This window comes from Capra hircus, chromosome 12 (assembly GCF_001704415.2).
Source record: "Capra hircus breed San Clemente chromosome 12, ASM170441v1, whole genome shotgun sequence".
NCBI lineage: Eukaryota > Metazoa > Chordata > Mammalia > Artiodactyla > Bovidae > Capra > Capra hircus.
Window position 1 is genome coordinate 34886061 of NC_030819.1, and position 13922 is coordinate 34899982.

Below are 13922 nucleotides of genomic sequence, written 5' to 3' on the forward strand. Positions count from 1 at the left end.
GTGGCCACAGCACCAGCAGCATCAGCTGGAAATTTGTTAGAAAGGCAATTCCTTGAGCCCCTCTGCAGACTTACTGAATCAGAAATTCTGGGCTTGGGGAGCAATCTGTGTTTGAATAAGCCTTCCAGGTGATTCTGATGCACTGTGAAGTTTGAGAACCAATGAACAAACTTGGCTCCAAAGGCAAGACTTAGAAAGACATGAAAATGTGGTTATAATATCATTCTGCTTCAGGGTCTAGATTCTGGAAAATAAGAGTCGATGTAAAAAAAAAACAAAGATGGGTATTGTTTGCAATGACAAACATAATTCAGGTTTTTCAAATTCCATATTACATCACCAACAATGTACTCCTGGTGGAATAATTAGCAGCTGAAGGAAAAGATATTTAAATTGTTCTTTGAAGGACAAAAACAGAAATAACAAGTTTAAAGTTTCTTAGTAATTGCTAGGTAGCATAATGATTGTTACATGAGAAGAAAAACCATAAAAAAGTTTCCAGAACTACCCAAAACCAAAATTCTTTCTAGTCCTGTGTTTCTGTGATTTCATGAGACAGAAAGAGAATTTTAACTCTGGCATTTAACTATTTAGTATTTAGACCCAGATGACTATATCTGAATATTCAAAGTCTGAAGCCCATACTTATTTCTCAGTTTTAACCCTAAGAAGTACACATGAACAGAGAGATATTATTGAAATGTGATGGGATTTGACTCATGCTGTACAACAGTGAAAGGGCATAGCTTATCAAAAAGAAATAGGTGTAACAGGAAAAGGAAGAAGTTATAAACAGCATAGGAATTCAAAGTTGAGAGTAGAAATCCAGTAGGAAAAAACTGCATGTCATAAAGAAAACCAAATTTAACAGTAACAATGAAAGAGTACTACAAACTTCCAGGGCCAGAGATAGAAGACAGATGATGTTTTCCTTAAACAGATAAAATACTTGGAGTCAGTCAAGAGAGTAGTGATGGGGATTCTAATTATTCTTATGGCCCTTGGAAGACATTCAGTTCCACCACAGAATATAAATATGTTTTATTGTCTTGATAGCAATTTTGGCCTTCAGATAAGAAAGGAAATCACCTGAAAATCCATTTTTCTGGCTCTAATTTTGACTAACAGAGAAATGGTTTGTTTTGGAAATATATTTGAAAATTAGGGAGAGGACATTGTGTTTCAGGGATTGTAATAGCAAAGGAATAGAAATATTCAGAAAATATTCTTTGGAATAGCACTTGCTTTTGGATATGGATATTTATGCCATGTCACTAATTATTCTTGGAAGGTTCTTAGAATAATAAAATGTCATCTATGTCAACTACTTTATTCCAATGATAAAGCTATTTATTGTAGACAAGATGTACATCAATTGCTTGATTGGGTACCTTCTATCTAATGGTAATGAATGGGAAGAGCTTTTACTGTTGGTCTCCATATTATCTATGTTAACTAAGGCTTTACCTAAAATGATGGTTCTCAAACTTTTTGTCCTTGCTGGTGGTAAGTTGCATCTAATTCTTTGCAACCCCATGGACTGTAGCCCACCACACTCCTCTGTCCATGGGATTTCTCAGGCAAGAATACTAGAGTGGATTGCCATTTTCTTCTTCAGGGATCTTTCCAACCCAAGGATCGAACCTATGTCTCTGCGTTGGCAGGTGAATTTTTTACCACTGAGCTACCAGGGAAGCCCCTTAAATTACATTAGAATCACCTAAAAGACTTTATAACAGAACTCTGGGCTCCAGCCACAGAACTTCTAGTTTAGTAGGTCCATTCTGGGGCCTGAAAATCTGCCTTTCCAACTAGTTCCCAGATGCTAATGCTGCTGGTCCCCCAACCATTTAAGAACCTCAGATCCAATGAAAGAAATAATGTCATATTGCAGTCCTTCTAACTAAGACTTTCCAATTCTTTACTTTCTGTCTAACAAGGAATCACTCTCTAGTTTCTGAACCTTGTCTAGACATTGAGGAGCGCCTCTGGGACGTTTAAAAACACCTGTGTCCAGTTGCCCTCTGCCCTTGGTTCCAATTGAATGAATCTGTGTTTCCAACCTGACAATCAGTATTAGTTAAGTTTCCAAGTGATTCTATTCCATAGCAAGTGTTGAGAAATCACTGACCTTTAGGCTAACAGGTCTTCAGCATTCAGCTCTTCAACCTGATCCTGTTGACATCCTCAACTGATAGCTGTCAACTGGGCAAGTTATCCTCAAACCTTGAGCTAATATGATAGGTGAAGTGAAGTGAAGTCACTCAGTTGTGTCCAACTCTTTGCGACCCCATGGACTGTAGCCTACCAGCTTCTCTATCCATGGGATTTTCCAGGCAAGAATACTGGAGTGGGTTGCCATTTCCTTCTCCAATATGATAGGTAAAGATACTGAAAGGGTTCCTTTGTTGTAAAAAGATCTAATTAACTAGATCCCAGTTACCATAAACTAGCACTCATAATTTTGATTTGACAAAAGAAATATTAAAGATTTTAAAATTTAAAAAATAAAAATAAATAAAAATAAAAAATAAATAAATAAAATTTTAAAAAAAAAGAATTTTTACTACCGCATCATTGACAAACAAGCATTTACAGCATACTAGAGAAAAAATTCCTTCATAAGCATTCTGCAGGTATAGAGGGAACCATGATCTCACACACATGAGCTCTAGTGTTTTGGCTTCTTGTCAGCATTCTCAGAGAAAACAACATATGTATTGCCCTACAAATCCCTTTAAAAAAGTCAGGGGCTAGAAGGACAGGATTGCTGCAAGGATAGTACACAGTGGGTGCTCATACATGACTGAGTAATTTCACAACAACTGATAATTTTAAGAAAGTGAAAGGTAACCAATGTAAGCCCCTTGTTTATAAAAATATTTTCCTAGGTTTTGAAATCAATGAGACTACCAATTCTATATATACACTTTGTATTTTTTTTCTGTGAAAACAATGACTGATTTGTTGCATGTGGAAAAATGGGAGTGATTTTTAATTCTATATTGTTCATTTGATTGCATTTCTTTCCTTATTTGTATGTCCTAGGGGAAACCTTTTTCAAATCAATGGGCTAGCATACTAAGAACACATGTTTGTTATATCATTCTTTTCTCAGGACCATGCTCAGAAACAAACTGATAAATATTGATAAATTGATATATATGTATAATATGTCTTTCATCTTCTCAACAATGAAGAAAGACTATCTTCATGATGGCTGCATATATTATCAATGATTAATTCACCTACAAGCAAGTGACATATTTAACCATTAAATTATTGTGAGACTGTCATATAGCTTTACTAAAACAATTGATCATATTTGCATCTAGATTAAGGAAAATATATTAATTTATACTTGCAGTGGGAAATAGGTATTTTCATAACACGGACAAATATTTCAAAATATGGGAGGGACTAAATTTTTTTTGCATCTAGATTAAGGAAAATATATTAATTTATACTTGCAGTGAGAAATAGGTATTTTCATAACATGGACAAATATTTCAAAATATGGGAGGGACTAAATTTTTTTTTGCATCTAGATTAAGGAAAATATATTAATTTATACTTGTAGTGGGAAATAAGTATTTTCATAACACTGACAAATATTTCAAAATATGGAGCTAAATTTTCAAACACAAGTTCTCAATGTTTATTCCTTTAATCTGTGCATATTTTCCTCAATACAATAAAAACTTTTATAAAAATATTCAATTTTATGCAAGAAATTTATGTGCTTACTAAATATTAAACTTCAGTTCTTACAACACAGAAAATCTAGAAATGCTAAGGAAGAACCATAGAAAAATCATTGCAGAAACTCAGGAGTTCAACTCCACAATGCTTGCTAAGTGTGTTTTTTTCGAGAAGCATCAGAGAAGTCATCGTTAACAAGAGTATGGGCAATAACCAAAGAAAGGCATTTTTAAGAGTGACTAAAGTGTGCATTGTAAATGGACAAAAGATGTAACTCTAATGAGAGCCAGTACAATTTGTGGCAATAGCCAAAAAAAAAAAAAAAGTAGCTAAACATTTGAGCATTCATCACCAAAAAGAGAGAAGAAATGGCAATTAGCTTAAATACCTAATCAAACCATTAAGTATGCAAAACTGTTCTCCAATTTTAGGGATTTTATTTGCTCATTTTAAGAATTACACTTGTTATTGTTCATTTGCTCAGTCATGTCTGACTCTTTGCCACCCTATGGACTGCAGCACGCCAGGCTTCCCTGTCCTTCACTGTCTCTCAGAACTTACTCAAACTTATGTCCATTGAGTTAGTGACGCCATCCAACCATCTCATCCTGTCATCCCCTTCTCCTCCTGCCTTTAATATTTCCCAGCATTAGGGTCTTTTCCAATGAGTTGGTTCTAGCATGAGGTGGCCAAAATATTGAAGCTTCAGTCCCTCCAATGAATATTCAGGGTTGATTTCCTTTAGGATTGACTGGTTTGATCTCCTTGCAGTCCAAGGGACTCTCAAAGCATCAGTTCTTCAGTGCTTAGCCTTCTTTATAGTCCAACTTTCACATCCATACATGACTACTGGAAAAAACTATAGATTTTATTACACAGACCTTTGTTGATAAAGTAATGTCTCTGTTTTTTAACGTGCTGTCTAGGTTGGTCATAGCTGTTTTTCCAAGGAGCAAGCATCTTTTAATTTCTTGGCTGCAGCCACCATCCGCTGTGATTTGGGGGCCCAGGAAAATATAGTCTGTCACTCTTTCCATTGTTTCCTCATATATAGCCATGAAGTGATGGGACCAGATGCCATGATCTTCGTTTTTTGAATGTTGACTTTTAAGCCAGCTCTTTCACTCTCCTGTTTAACCTTCATTAAGAGGCTCTTCAGTTCTTCTTCACTTTCTGCCATAAGGGTGGTGTCATCTGCATATCTGAGGTTATTGATATTTCTCTTGGCAATCTTGTTTCCAGCTTGTGCTTCATTTAGCTCAGCATTTTGCATGATGTACGCTGCATATAAGTTAAATAAGCAGGGTGACAATATACAGCCTAGTATTCAGTTCAGTTCAGTCGCTCAGTCGTGTCCGACACTTTGTGACCCCATGAATCGCAGCACACCAGGCCTCCCTGTCCATCACCAACTCCTGGAGTTCACTCAGTTTCACGTTCATCAAGTCAGTGATGCCGTCCAGCCATCTCATCCTCGGTCATCTCTTCTCCTCCTGCCCCCAATCCCTTCCCAGCATCAGAGTCTTTTCCAATGAGTCAACTCTTCGCATGAGGTGGCCAAAGTACTGGAGTTTCAGCTTTGGCATCATTCCTTCCAAAGAAATTCCAGGGCTGATCTCCTTCAGAATGGACTGGTTGGATCTCCTTGCAGTCCAAGGGATTCTCAAGAGTCTTCTCCAACACCACAGTTCAAAAGCATCAATTCTTCGGTGCTCAGCCTTCTTCACAGCCCAACTCTCACATCCATACATGACCACAGGAAAAACCATAGCCTTGACTAGACGGACCTCAGTTGGCAAAGTAATGTCTCTGCTTTTGAATATACTATCTAGGTTGGTCATAACTTTTCTTCTTCATGGCTGCAGTCACCATCTGCAGTGATTTTGGAGCCCCAAAAAATAAAGTCTGACACTGTTTCCACTGTTTCCCCATCTATTTCCCATGAAGTGATGGGACCAGATGCCATGATCTTTGTTTCCTGAATGTTGAGCTTTAAGCAAACTTTTTCACTCTCCTCTTTCACTTTCATCAAGAGGCTTTTTAGTTCCTCTTCACTTTCTGCCATAAGGGTGGTGTCATCTGCATATTTGAGATGATTGATATTTCTCCTGGCAATCTTGATTACAGCTTGTGTTTCTTCCAGTCCAGCATTTCTCATGATGTACACTGCATAGAAGTTAAATAAGCAGAGTGACAATATACAGCCTTGATGTACTCCTTTTCCTATTTGGAACCAGTCTGTTGTTCCATGTCCAGTTCTAACTGCTGCTTCCTGACCTGCATACAGATTTCTCAAGAGGCAGGTTAGGTGGTCTGGTATTCCCATCTCTTTCAGAATTTTCCACAGTTTATTGTGATCCACATAGTCAAAGGCTTTGGCATAGTCAATAAAGCAGAAATAGATGTTTTTCTGGAACTCTCTTGCTTTTTCCATGATCCAGTGGATGTTGGCAATTTGATCTCTGGTTCCTCTACCTTTTCTAAAACCAGCTTGAACATCAGGAAGTTCATGGTTCATGTATTGCTGAAGCCTGGCTTGGAGAATTTTGAGCATTACTTTACTAGCATGTGAGATGAGTGCAATTGTGCGATCATTTGAGCATTCTTTGGCATTGCCTTTCTTTGGGCTTGGAATGAAAACTGACCTTTTCCAGTCCTGTGGCCACTGCTGAGTTTTCCAAATTTGTTGGCATATTGAGTGCAGCACTTTCACAGCATCATCTTTCAGGATTTGAAATAGTTCAACTGGAATTCCATCACCTCCACTAGCTTTTTTTGTAGTGATGCTTTCCAAGGCCCACTTGACTTCACATTCCAGGATGTCTGGCTCTAGATGAGTGATCACATCATCATGATTATCTGGGTCGTGAAGATCTTTTTTTTGTACATTTCTTCTGTGTACTCTTGCCACCTCTTCTTAATATCTCCTGCTTCTGTTAGGTCCAGACCATTTCTGTCCTTTATCGAGCCCATCTTTGCATGAAATGTTCCCTTGGTATCTCTAATTTTCTTAAAGAGATCTCTCGTCTTTCCCATTCTGTTGTTTTCCTCTATTTCTTTGCATTGATCGCTGAAGAAGGCTTTCTTATCTCTTCTTGCTATTCTTTGGAACTCTGCATTCAGATGCTTATATCTTTCTTTTCATCCTTTGCTTTTCACCTCTCTTCTTTTCACAGCTATTTGTAAGGCCTCCCCAGACAGCCATTTTGCTTTTTTGCATTTCTTTTCCATGGGGATGGTCTTCATCCCTGTCTCCTGTACGATGTCATGAACCTCATTCCATAGTTCATCAAGCACTCTATCTATCAGATCTAGGCCCTTAAATCTATTTCTCACTTCCACTGTATAGTCATAAGGGATTTGATTTAGGTCATACATGAATGGTCTAGTGGTTTTCCCTACTTTCTTCAATTTAAGTCTGAATTTGGTAATAAGGAGTTCATGATCTGAGCCACAGTCAGCTTCTGGTCTTGTTTTTGTTGACTGTATAGAGCTTCTCCATCTTTGGCTGCAAAGAATAGAATCCATCTGGTTTCAGTGTTGACCATCTGGTGATGTCCATGTGTAGAGTCTTCTCTTGTGTTGTCGGAAGAGGGTATTTGCTATGGACAGTGCATTTTCTTGGCAAAACTCTATTAGTCTTTGCCCTACTTCATTCTGCATTCCAAGGCCAAATTTGCCTGTTAGTCCAGGTGTTTCTTGACTTCTTACTTTTGCATTCCAGTCCCCTATAATGAAAAGGACATCTTTTTTGGGTGTTAGTTCTAAAAGGTCTTGTAGGTGTTCATAAAACCATTCAACTTCAGCTTCTTCAGCATTACTGGTACACCTTTCCTAATTGTGAACCAGAATTACTTTGGGCTGATATTTTCTTTAAATGTGTATGTTTCCAGATAAATAGGTTGATACAGAAATACAGGTAAATGTATATTTTGTTGTTGTTCTGTCACTTTGTGACTCTTTGCAACCCAATGAACTCAGCACCTCAGGCTTCCTTGTCCTTCACCATCTCCTGGAGTTTGCTCAAATTAATGTCCATTGAGTTGGTGATACCATCTAACCATCTCATCCTCTGTTGTCCCCTTCTTCTTCTGTCCTCAATCTTTCCTAGCATTGAGGTCTTTTCCAATAGGTCTAGATAGAAAATAAGATGCTGATCTTTTTTTAGTTTTGAGAATTATTTTCCAGTCTTCTCCTTGTCAAAATAACATAATTTATAGAAGTAGCACCAAATTTAGATAGTCTGAGCTCTAATAATTAAGGCATGAGATGAGATTTGTTTCCTTCTATAATACTAGCTCGAGTTACCTGTTTCAGCAGTATCAATCTCTCTGGAGTTGAATTACAGTTGTCATTTGATAAGAGATATAAAGAAATGATAATTTTTTTTAAGTGTAAGAAGAAGATGGTAAAGAGAGTGAGTAGTGATTCTACAATTTCGTGATCCAAAAAGGCAAAAAAAGACAACAGGCATGAGAGAGATAGGGTGGGACAGGATGACAGTTGTAGATGTCTACTGCTGCTGCTGCTGTTGAGTCGCTTCAGTTGTGTCCAACTCTGTGTGACCCCATAGACGGCAGCCCACCAGGCTCCCATGTCCCTGGGATTCTCCAGGCAAGAACACTGGAGTGGGTTGCCATTTCCTTCTCTGATGCATGAAAACGAAAAGTGAAAGTGAACTCACTCAGTCGTGTCCGACTCTTTGCGACCCCATGGACTGCAAAATCCGTCCATGGGATTTTCCAGGCGAGAGTACTGGAGTGGGGTGCCATCGCCTTAGCTATGCACAATACTTATCACATAGCCTGTGGTTAATAAAATTGTATTGGATGACATGATGCAGGCCATAGTTATGGTATTATGATCTTAAATTTTCAGACAAAATAAAATAAGTAATAAGACTTTATACAGATTCTAAACATAAGAAAAGTCATAAAACATAGACAAAAACATAAGTAATTTTAACAAAACACAGAATCTATCATGTTTATAATTATCTGTTGCTCCTCAACAAACTCATATTCATTAAAGCAGACAAAGATGAGTTGGCTTGGCCAAAAATTTCATTCAGATTTTTCAGTTACAGAAAACCTGAATGAACCTTTTTGCCAACCCAATACTTCCTGACTTATTTCCTCAATAGGGAGTGTTCCCTGCCACCCTCTCCCTCACTACTCAAAGTCCTCGCTTCCTGTAAGCTAGACTTGTCAGTTAAAGAAAGAAAGAATTTAGATCATGCTAATGTCATATTTGTATTTTTCCCAGTTTCCCATTGGGTTTCAAAAACAAGCAACTCTGTATCATGAGCTACAGGTGCCTGCATCATTTGGCCTCTATCTACCCCAACTTCCCAACTCCCATGCGTCTTCTCCTCTCTCTCTGTCCCATTGTGCTAAACCCTCTTCTCAGTTCAGAAATATACCAAGCTGTTTCCCAACTCAAGGCCTCCAGGGGCACAGCTCATTCTTCCTGGAATAACAGACTCCGTCTTCACCGGGACACAATGACAATAGGTCCCTGCTTATGGTGACCCCTAAGGAGGGACTTTCTCCCATCATTCTGAATCTTTGTAGATTTCCTGGTGTTAATTGCTCTCTCATTACTCACTGCTTTCTCCCTTCATAGGACTTATCACAGTTGGGAATTATAATTGTTTGTATGGCATTGCCAGTCTCCTATTTTTGAATGGGAACTCCGTGAAGGTAAAAGTGTTTCTGTCAGGTTCACCACTTTATATTAAGCACCTGTAGCAGAAATCCTGCCATACAGTAAGTGCTAAGTATTTCTGAGATAAACTTATGAATTACAGTAATATGTACCTGGAGTCCACTTTAATTACCTAGATAAATTTTATTCTTTACTTTGAAATGGCAACTTAATGGCAAAGAAAGATTTAGTTCTACCTAATTGTCCAGGAAAAAAAAAATTGCAAAAAGCTAACAGGACAATGCAATGAGGACAATGAGAATTGAATCCATTTTGTGTCCTATACATGAAATCTTAAGGCTTAAGTGGGACTAAAATATTTTATTCCCCTAATTTTTTTGTATCTTATTTCCTTGTGTTAAGAAAAATTAACTTGAGATTTACCCTCAACTAATTTCTTAATGCACAATACAGTGTCATTGACTGTAGGCTGTAGGTTCAGTGTGGTACAGCTAATTTTTAGAGCTTATTCCTCTTGTTTAACTGAAATTTTATGCCAAAGTATGCTTATTTCCCCCTTCCCTTCATCTTCTGTCAACCACATTTCACTCTTTGGTTCCACGAATTTGACTATTTTAGATATAGCATGTAAGTGGAATGATGGAGTGTTTGTCTTTGTGACTGGCTTATTTCCCTTAGCATAACATGCTCAGGTTTCATCCATATTGTTGCATATTGCAAAATGTCCTTATTTTTCAAGGCTGAATGATATTCCACTGTATGCATATGCCACCTTTTCTTTATCTACCCACTTGCTAGATTATTTCCACATCTTCCCTATTATGAATAACACTACAGTGAGGATGAGAGACCTAATATCTCTTCAGGATTCTGATTTCAGTTCTTTTGGATAAATATCCAGAAGTGAGATTGCTGGATCATGTGGTAGTTTTATTTTTAATCTTTTGGGGAACTTCCATACTGTATTCCATAGTACCTCACAATTTTATACACCTACCAACTGTGCAGTTTCCAGTTTCTCCACAACTGTATCAACACATTTGTCATTGGTATTTTAAATTTATTTTTAAAATTTGAATTTTTAAAATATTCATAAATATTCATTAAATTCAATTGTGAATAACACTAAATCAAGCACTGGAGAAATAAATAAAAACTTATGTCCAGCCTGCAGTCTAAGGCAATGCATATAGTGATGATGATTCAGTGATGAGCCAAGTGATAGCTGACACTTTCAGAAAGCCAGAGTCACATAATGAAGGAAAAGGAATTCAAATGCTTGCTCAGAACACTGTCACAATTTTCATTTTAAATTTTCAATGCAAAAAAATAATAATAATTATGCAGGATTTTCTTTTCATTTGAAAGACTACTGCTTAAAGAGGAAAAGAAAATAGCAATTAAAAACTGTTTAACAAATATGCTCAAAAGACCATGAGAAATGTTAATAACCAGACACACTGAACCATGTGGATTTGGGCTCTTAAAGTGGTCTTTAAGTGATTGGAAAATACAAGTGCTCTCGTCTGCTGTTCTGAAGTGCATTTGTGTAAGTTAAGAATTGCAACAAAGAAAATTGTTCTTGGCTTTGTAAATACTTCCTATGAACTTTTGAAATCCAATCTGGTAGCTTTATGTACACAATTACCACAGGGATAATAACTGCAGATGGTATGTGAACTCTAAATCCCTAACCGTCTGGGATTTTTCATTCCTAATTTTTGTTATCATAAGCTTTTTACCAGCATACTATGTAAACAGATTCTATTTTTAGATATTTTGAAAGCAAAGGAAAAGATCTATATATCTCTACTATCATAATCTTTTTTTTGGCTTACTTATATAATAGAGAGATGTAGTGGTGTAGTAAGATATCTAAAACTTTATTTTAGGGAGTTGATTAAAAGAATTTTTTTTAATGACTTTTTTTAAAGCCTTCATTTCCCTGCTTTGGGGAAGTGTCACAATAACAGTAATATGCAGAGGGATTTTGTATTCTCCTCTTAAATTTCATCCATTACATCATTTTTTTGGCTGTGCTGGTTCTTCATTGCTGGGCAGGTTTTTCTCTAGTTGTGGCAGCAAGCAGGGGCAATTCTTTGTTGCAGTGCTTGGCCCTCTCATTGCAGCGGCTTCTCCTGTTGCGGATCATGAGCTTGGGGCATTCAGGCTTCAACATTTGCAGCGTGAAGGGTCGGTAGGTGTGGCTCCCAGGCTCTAGAGCACAGGCTCAGTAATTGTGGTGTGCACATGTTTCATACCATATGGGATCTCCCCAGACCAGGGATCAAACCCATATCTCCTGCATTGACAGACGGATTCTTTATCACTGAGCCACCAAGGAAGCCCCATCCATGACAGTTTAATAGAATTTCCCAATGATCCCCAAATCAGGGACTTTTCAGGAGACTAAAAATGACAGATCTGTAATGCCAGTTAATCCAATTTATTTTTGAATACAAGAGATTTTAGATAGAGCCTGAATGCTTACTGGAAACTAAACAAGCTCCAAACCTAACTAGATAGAAGTGCAGATGGATATGTGGTGATGGAGATAGGGTGGAGATGGGGATGGAAATGGTGTGGAGAAGAAGAAAGAGGTAGAGGTGGAGAGAAATTCTCATGAACATAAATTAAAGTGTAGGACAAATATAAAAGGCACCTGTCAAAAGTTTTAAAGTACTTAGGTTATTAGTTTACAACAATATTTTTCTTAATTTCTCACTGAGATGATGAGTGCTTTGTCAGCTACAGATTAAAATAAAGCACTTACAGAAGATATGACCAAAAAGTGACAATACACCAAGAAGCAATAAGAACAAATAACCCAACAACTGATAGATTACACAGGCTTCCCTGATAGCTTGGTGCCTGCCAATGCAGGAGACGTGGGTTTGATTTCTGGGTCAGGAAGATCCCCTGGAGAAGAGAATGACAACCCACTCCAGTATTCTTGCCTTGTAAAAATCCCATGGACAGAGGAGCTTCAAAGGCTACAGTCCATGGAGTCGCAAGAGGCAGGCATGATTTAGGAACTAAACAACAGTAATAGATTATACAGTGCTCTTAAATTTTCTTGTCAGGAAAGAGTATTTGGGAAGTCAAAAGTTGCATCCAGAGAAATATTTAAAGTTAAGTCCTCTGTTTATTGTTATTTATTTGCACCTATTTGTGTAGGTCACGGAGAAGGCAATGGCACCCCACTCCAGTACTCTGGCCTGGAAAATCCCATGGACGGAGGGGCCTGGTGGGCTACAGTCCATGGGGTCGCTAAGAGTCAGACACAACTGAGCGACTTCACTTTCACTTTTCACTTTCATGCATTGGAGAAGGAAGTGGCAACCCACTCCAGTGTTCTTGCCTGGAGAATCCCAGGGACGGGGGAGCCTGGTGGGCTACTGTCTATGGGGTCGCACAGAGTCGGACACGGCTGAAGTGACTTAGCAGCAGCAGTGTAGGTCACAGACTTAATGTCTTGGCAAACTCGCATTTTATGTATCTTCAGCAAGAGTGTCATTATTTCCCAGTAAAAAAATTCAGTGTTGATACTTATGTCAGGAGTGAAATGGAAGAACATGATCCTCATTTCTATATATACTTCACTTTGTTTTCTTTTCACTTGGAGAAGTGTCTCATCTCCGTTTAATATTAATCCTTCTATATGTGATCTTTGTATGATTCCTTCCCAAATTCTTGAGGATAATAACCCAGTATTTATCACTGTGTATCCTTCCCTATGGTTACCTCAAAGATGCTCAAATTCTGTTCCCCCTACCTACCTCTGAATAATCATTTTTCCCTCTTACTTATTTTACTAAAAAATTTCAATTAGTGGATTCCTCCTGCTACTGATTCCCAGCTACTCACTTTCCCTGAAAACTGGCTTTTGCCTCATTGCTACCTGAAGCTATAAATTCTCTATGAAGTCTTCTAGTCATAAAATCTAGTACTTTTCTAAATCCTCATTCTCTTCCTGTACATTGTTGACAGTTTGGGGTGTTTTTTTTTGTGAAAAATAAACCACCGTCTCCTTCCTTGACAATATGCCCTGATCTCCCTTTTCTGAAAGAGCATTTACTTTAAAAACATGTAATTGTATCAACCCAAAATGCATGTTTTTAAAAGTATGTAAAATAGATAACTAATGAGAACATACTGTATAATTCAGGGAACTCTTCTTACTGCACTGTGGTGACATAACTGAGAAGGAAGTCCAAAAGGAAGTGGATATATATATATATATATATACACACATATATTGCTGATTCATTTTACTGTACAACAGAAGCACAACACTGTAAAAAAACTATATTAAAATTAATTTTTTTAATGATAATCTTTTTTCCTCCTTTAAGGTGTAAATCTTCTCCCAGCCTTTTTCCAGTTTTAAAACCTAGTACTGACTTTCTCTAGGACGTGGAATTATCTCTTTGGATATAATCAAAAAAGATAAAGCCCATCTCTCCCAATTTCTGTGAGAAGGTAGGAGCTTACCATCAATAAATGTCAATTCCCTTGTGGCTCAGACAGTAAAGAATCTGCCCACAATGAGG